At 42.5% G+C, this 7608-nt stretch overlaps 1 pseudogene; it reads left to right on the top strand.

Moving 5' to 3' along the window:
• Positions 1–433: 433 nt before the first annotated feature.
• LOC144293182 (protein SET-like) lies at positions 434–2046 on the top strand (annotated as a pseudogene).
• The last annotated feature ends 5562 nt before the right edge of the window (positions 2047–7608 follow it).

Raw genomic sequence — 7608 nt, 5'->3', positions numbered from 1 at the left:
CGGTAATCCACGGACGTTCTCTTTAAGCAGAAAATGTGTGAACCACCAGACTCTCCTTCCTGAGGGACTGGAATGTCTCTTAGGATATAGCCTAAATGTTACCTGGCCTGGAATCATCCACTTAATCATGATGTAAGAATTCAGCGGAAGCCCTGTTACTACTGTGCCCAGACACCAGAGCTTGCATTGCCAACACCTCTGATTAAGAATATGAAGCATAGGGGCGCCTGGGTGGCTCAGTGGTTGAGCATCTGCCTTTAGCTCAGGGAGTGATCCCGGGGTCCTGGGATCGAGTCCAGCATTGGGCTCCTTGAAGGGAGCCTGCTTTTCCCTCAGCCTATGTCTCTGCCTCTCTGTGTGTCTCTCATGAATAAATAAATAAAACCTTAAAAAAAAAGAATATTAAGCATTGAGTAACCAGAGCTTCTTCCAGATGTGCATTTGCCCTGGTTTCGTGGACTTTCCTCACAGCAGGGTCCCCAGACGTCAGTCTTTGCTCCCACCTCAAATGAAGCAACCGAGACTGCCTCCTGTCCCCAAGCCAGAGGAGACGTCAACCTCTTGGCATCTGCTCAAGGGAGAAAAAGAACTGCAAGAAGCAACTGAACACACTGATGAAGTACAGAATGAATTAGACTTCATGAATAAGCCAGTGAGGAGATTTTGAAAGTAGAGCAGAAATAAAACAGACTCCACCAACCATGTTTTCAGAGGAGGTCCGAATCAATCGCCAAAACCCCCAAATATTTGGGGGATTTTGTCAAACCACAACAACTGTCTATACTGCTTGGGAAGGAGGATGAAGAGGTGCTGCATTATTTGCCAAGAGCTGAAGCGATAGAATTTGAACCTATTAAGGCAGTTTATGGAATAGATGTTTATTTTGATGAAAACTCTTACTTTGGAAATAAAGTTCTTACCAAAGAACTTCATCGGAATGAGAGTGGTGACCCACCTTCAAAATCCACTAAAAGTCAAGTGGAAAAGATCTGATGAAACATTCAAGGCAAACGCAGAACAAAGCCCACAGGAAGAGACAGCATGAGCACCAGACACCTTTTTCTCCTGGTTTCCTGACCATTCTGATGCAGGTGCAGATGAACTAGGAGAGGTCATCAAAGATGATAGTTGGCCAAACCCATTACAGTGCTACTTGGTTGCTGATATGGATGATGAAGAAGGAGAAAGAGAAGGAGAGGATGATGATGATAATGAAGGATTGGAAGATGTTGATGAATGAGATAAAGATGAAGAAGATGAAGAAGAAGAAGAAAGAAGACAATGGGGTGGGGGAAGAGGAGGATGAAGAAGAAAATGACTAGTGGAACACCAGTGGATTTGAATCTTCCTTTTTAAATTTTCTCCAGTCCCTGGGAGCAAGTTGCAGCCTTTTTTCCCCCCTCTCCTCTTCTGCTCATTTACCCTGTTTTTTGAAGTCTCTTTTCTCTCCTTTTACACTATCATTCTCAATTTATTTCTGTTCAATGCTTTGAACAGAATACATTGGGAAAAAAATGTTTTTATCCCTTTCTGTTCCAGGGGGTACATTTTTTCCCCTTTTTTATCTTTACCCTTTCCTGTCACAACAGAAACTTTATGGAATCAACACCCCTGTGCTCTGTGGGAAAAAAAGAAAAACTTTCTGCTCCCTTAGCTCTGCTGGAAGCCGGAGGGTGCTAGGCCCCTGTGTAGTAGTGCATAGAATTCTAGTTTTTTTCCTCCTTTCTCTATATGTTGGGCTTGGTGATTACACTGTGTCTCTATGTGAATATGGACAGTTAGCATTTATCAACATGTATCTGTCTACTTTCTCTCATATAACATTTTTTAAGCTTTTAAAAATGGGGTTATAGGGATCCCTGGGTGGTGCAGCAGTTTGGCGCCTGCCTTTGGCCCAGGGCGCGATCCTGGAGACCCGGGATCGAATCCCACGTCGGGCTCCCGGTGCATGGAGCCTGCTTCTCCCTCTGCCTATGTCTCTGCCTCTCTCTCTCTCTCTGTGACTATCATAAATAAAAAAAAAATGGGGTTATAGAAGTCAGCAAAGGGTGGGTTTAGATGTTTGGGTAGGTTAGGTTGGCATTTCGACAACATGGCTTATCTTTGGGCATGTATAAATGTGATGTTTAATGGACATCCTTGCAGTTAAAGATGACCCTTTAAAAATTAAAATAAAATTCCCTCCTTTTATTTATTTATTTTTTTGAGAGAGAGAGAAAGAGAGAGAGAGAGTAGAGGGAGAAGGAGAGAGATCATGACCTGAGCTTAAACCAAGAGTTGGACAGTTAACCAACTGAGCCACCCGGGTGCCCCTAAAATAAAATTCTCTCCTAATGATGACTTGAGTCCTGCGACTCGATAGGAGAATCAGTAGAACCTGTGGGATCTTATTTGGAATTGACATTCTCTAGTGTAATTTTGTTCCTGTTTATTTTTAAATTCTCTTTTTGTTTCACTGGAAAGATGATGCTCAGCTTTAAATGTTAAAAGTGTACAAATTGCTCTGTTATGATAAAACTAGATGTGTGGGAAAAAGTATTAAATGTTGCCACTAGAATCACTGCCAATATTCCCAAGCCCTCTGGCACCAGGCTGCTTACCCAATGTCAAGGGCAGTACGTATGGCTGGTGGAGTCTCTGTCTTGTGCCTGTGTCCTGGTTGTAAATGAGGCTAGGAGACCCTGTTTTCAGCACTTTCAACTCCTTCAATATTGGAAGACTGGCTTTGCCTTAGAGGGTGGGAACATGCTCCAAATATTAAAAAAAAAAAAAAAGGCTTTTACATTGGAGTATCTAAGATAGAATGACAAAGGTAAGAGGTAGTAAGCCCTCCCTCAACACACACTATCAAGGGGATGGGGTGACTGGGTGACAGGCACTGAGGGGGACACCTGATGGGATTAGCACTGGGTGTTATACTATATGTTGGCAAATCGAACTTCAACGAAAAAATATATTTAAAAAATGATTAAATAAAATAATGAATTATTTTGAAACAAATTCCAGATATCATATCACTGTACCTGCAAATACTTCACTATGTATCTGTAAAAAGATGATATTTGAAAATATACCCAATGCCATTAACATGGATAAACAGTTAATAATCTCTTGCTGTTAGAGAACACCCTGTAATTGCTCAATTTCCTATAAGCATCTCTTTCCGGTTGGTTGGTTTGAATCAAAATTCAAATAAGATATCTCACTCCTTTTTAAATCTCCTTTCAAACTATTTGTTGAAAAAAAACTGTCCAGTAGACGTTTCCACATTCTGGATTTGTTTAATCTGTTCTTCTAAAGGCTCTATGTTGTTTAACCTGTTTTTCTACAATCTGCACTCTCCGCAAAATTAGATTGAGAATCTTGTCAGGGCCAGGTTTGATTCTATAGCAAGAGCACCACATAATTGTGGTTGTGACCTTCCTACCGCATCACATTAAGAGGCACATAGAGTATGACCACGTCTCTTTTTATGATGGTCAGTATGGTGGGTCGTAACTTTTCATTAGACTTTTCCAACCATTATAAAGTTGCCCATCAGCTATTTACGTTTTAGTTTTAGGAGCTATTGATGACATTCACCTGAGTGCATTAACAGCTACAAAACAGTGATTCTTTTTTTTTAGATTGATAGGCTTTTTTTGTTTTGTTTTGTTTTGTTTTGTTTTAGATTTTATTTATTTAGAGAAGGAGAGAGTGTGGGGAAAGAGGGGCAAAGGGAGACTGTGGAGCTCGATCCCATGACCCTGAGATCATGACCTGAGCCAAAACAGTCAGATGCTTAACTGACTGAGCCCTCCCCCCCCACCCACCCCCACCCCCCCGCCGTGCCCTAATAGGTTTTATTTCTTAGAGCATTCTTGAGTAGAGTCAAGAATTTCCAGGTAATGCTGATGATGCTGTTTGGAGGATCAGCTTTTAAGAACCACTGCTCTGAATCAAAGTCTGTGCCCTGGCTCCACAGCACCATCTGGCCTCGAGTCAAGCTGGACCATCGATGCTGTTTCCTTCAAAACCCTGCCCCAGAGAGGTGCCATCCAACAGAAAGATAGCATAAGTCAGAACTGGTGATACTCTGATTCTATCATTCCTTCTGCATTCACTTCTGACTCCTTCTCTAAAGAGCTGTTCCATAAGACTAGTTTGGTGAGAGAGCCTTAGCCCAGGAAAAGCATAAGCAATGCTTAACTCTTTCCCCTCATTTACCAGTTTTTAGAACAATGAGTTGGTTAGCAAAGATCCTTATATTTTTGGTATCATTATGAACCTTTGGGTTTTATCCTAGTTGAAAAGTTTCTATCCGTTGAATTCTTGGTCAGTGAGTGTCATGGTAGCGTCTGAGTCCTTTGACATGATCCCATTGTTCCTTGACATCTTCCTTTTCTTCGGGTTCAAAAAGATCTTCCAGGCAGATTTCATTCATTTCCTTTCTCAGACCTGGAAGCAGCCATTTCTGCAAGGGCAATGGTTTCTTTCACTTTCACTGGCAAATTATCTTGGGAGATCTTAACCTAGGTTGGTTATTATTTCTGGCCTTTTTCCAGCTTGGACATACAAAATATGTGTGATCTGAGAAAATGTCTTTGTGCTTTTTTTTTTCCCTAAGAGGAAAGTTCATCATAAATTCATACTGATATTTCCAATGCAAGTCGCAGATTACATGATTTTAATTTAATGTCTTTTTGTTTATCTGCAATTCTTCCCTCCTCCTAGGGAAAATCTTGGTTCCTAATGACATTAGTATAGTTATTTAGGCTATTAACATGTTTATTTAATTACCTAATCATGTACCTATGTGTGTATCCAAATATAGCTATTTCAGAACAACGATGCTAATATTATAAATAATGTTATTGCTGAAAATTTTCTAATTTGTTATTTTGATTCTATTTATTTTTATCCTTGGGGTAGATTACACTAAGGCCATATAATAAACTGCTCTGCTTTACAGTCAGCTGGAATAATCTATCTCTATGGCTCAGCTGTCAGCTTCAAACATGGTTTGGTTTTGTCCCACTCCCTCCATCTGGATGACTCTCCACTTCTCCACTTAGGTCGGCCCGTCTGCAGTGACTAAGTTCAGAAATGCTGAGACCCTCCTCTGCAAGTGAGGCAGCCTCACTGTACAGCTGCTGGGACCTGCTCGTCCATGCTGCTGGGACAAGCAGTGGCTGTTTTGAGCTCTACCCTCACTACCTCCACTCCACCCAAAATAAAGGACCTGTTATCAGAACGTAAGATGAAGAGCCTGGCAAACAAGAAGGTAGGTCAAGGCTCTCTGCCAAGCCCTACCTCGAGAAGAAAGAGCCTGTGGCTTCAGCAAGAAATCTTTTTCTGAGGGATTTCTCAGAACACTTTTAATAGACCTCAAGTCTAATATCTAGTTTCATTTTATTTTTTCTTTTTAAAGATTGTATTTATTCATGAGAGACACAAGGAGAGAGGCAGAGACACAGGCAGAGGGAGAAGTAGGCTCCCTGTGGGGAGCCCAACTTGGGACTTGATCCCAGGACCCCAGGTTCACGCCCTGAGCTGAAAGCAGAGACTCAACCACTGAGCCACCCAGGTGCCCCCATTTTCTTTTTCTTAAACTATTTTTTTATGATGTCAACCCTCAGTCGCTTTACACTATTGCCTTTTACTGCATATCTTTTACTTTTATCTTAAACATAACTAAGCGGGAAAGGATTAACTCAGCAGAGCCGGGCTGCTAGCACCCCACACATTCCCAAGCCAGCAGCTCTTGGCACCCCTCCTCTGAGCCCTTGGGCTGTCCAGCGTGATAAGCATATCTTTGTACATCTGAGACCTTGGTCTATGCCAGATTATTTATGCTAACAGTGTGATTTATGGAAACCCTTCTTTTCATTCACCTCGGGTGTTGAGCTACACAGTTTGATCTCTGGGGCAGGACTCCATGCCTATATGACTGAATCCTAATAAAAATTCTGGATACTAAGACTCAGGTGAGTTTCCCAGGTTGGCAACAATTTGTATGTCACACATCACTGGTGGAAGAACAGGGCACTGTCTATACAACCTCCCTGGCAGGGAACAACTAGAACCTCATGCCTGCTTCACCTGGATTTGGCCCTCTGTGGCTTCTTTTCCTTGGCTGATTTTAATCTGTATCCTTTTAGTGTAATAACCATAACCATGAATAAAACAACTTTTCTGAGTTCTGTGAGTCCTTCTAACAAATCGCTGAACCTGAGAGTATATAAGGGACCCCTGACACAATACTTTTCTTAATTTTGCTTCAACTTTGCGACATAATACATATATTTGGTCTCTATCCCCAGTTCCTGGCACTGAGCTCCTAAAACTCGTGGAATTTCTTAATGGATGGGGTAATGAGATGTATTGTTATTTGTAACAACCCCCTCTCACACATACCTGAGTTTCTGCCAATAAGGTGACTTAAGGTGGGCCCGTTGATACATTGTAAGGAGAGGGGAGCTGGCTGCCAGAGGAACCAACACTGTGATGAGCAAGTCAGAAACTTCATTCTCATTCTCTCCTCTAGGGGGGGCAAAGAAGCTGCAGACTGAGTTTAATTACCACTGGCCAGTGATTTAACCAGTTATGCCCATGTAATGGAACTTCCATAAAAACCTCTAAATGGGGGGCACCTGGGGGGCTCAGCAGTTGAACATCTGCCTTTGGCTCAGGGCATGATCCTGGGATCAAGTCCCACATGGGGCTCCCCACAGGTACCTGCTTCTCCCTCTGCCTGTATCTCTGCCTCTCTCTGTGTGTGTGTCTCATGAATAAATAAATAAAATCTTAAAAAAAAAAAAAACAAAAAACGGAATGACAGGACCTGGAGAATTTCCTGTTTGGTGAACATAACCACATGCCAAAAGGGTAGTGTACCCCATTGCCACAGGGACACAAGCTTCCACGCTCAGGATGCTTCTGGATCATTCTGCTCCCTACGGCACCTTCATCTGGCTCTTCATTTGTATCTTTTATAAGAAGTCAGTAAACAGAAATAAAGTGGCTTCCTGAGTTTTGTGAGCCATTCTGGCGAATTATCGAGGCTGAGGAGGGGGTCACAGGAAGATCTGATTTCTAGCCAACCTGTCAGAAGGACAGGTGCCTGGGACTTAGGACTGCCCTCTGACCCGTGGGTCTTCACCAACTCTAGGTAGTGTCAGAACTGAACTGAGTTGCTGGACGTCCAGCGGGCACCAGAGAGGGCTGACGCAGTGATGCTGCAAATGACCCCACACAGTTGGCGCTGGGAGGAAAGGGAAAACGCTCTCAGTGGATGTTGGAAGGAATGTGAATGAAAACAGCTGAAGCTTTTCATCCAATTTTGAGTGTAGGCTTTGGAATCAGACGTCCTGGGCTGGGATCCCATCTTCGCCACTCATTGGCTGACCCCAAAACAGCTGTTTTATCTGTCAGGCCTCCAGGTCATTATCCTCTCAAGTGGGAATAACTGCTTTTATTCTCTCTGAGTTCTTGTGAGGAGTGTGTGAGATCCGCTGAAGCGCTCATACAGTACCTCATGTGTAACCACTGAAACCACAGCCTAATTACAGTTATTGTCATGAATAAATGCTATTTTCCTGATTCCTCTCCTTTTTTTTTTTTTTTTTG

Source organism: Canis aureus, chromosome 21 (genome assembly GCF_053574225.1).
Source record: "Canis aureus isolate CA01 chromosome 21, VMU_Caureus_v.1.0, whole genome shotgun sequence".
Lineage (NCBI taxonomy): Eukaryota > Metazoa > Chordata > Mammalia > Carnivora > Canidae > Canis > Canis aureus.
The sequence above is the reverse complement of the archived record's forward strand: the minus strand, read 5'-3'. Positions and strand labels throughout refer to the sequence as shown.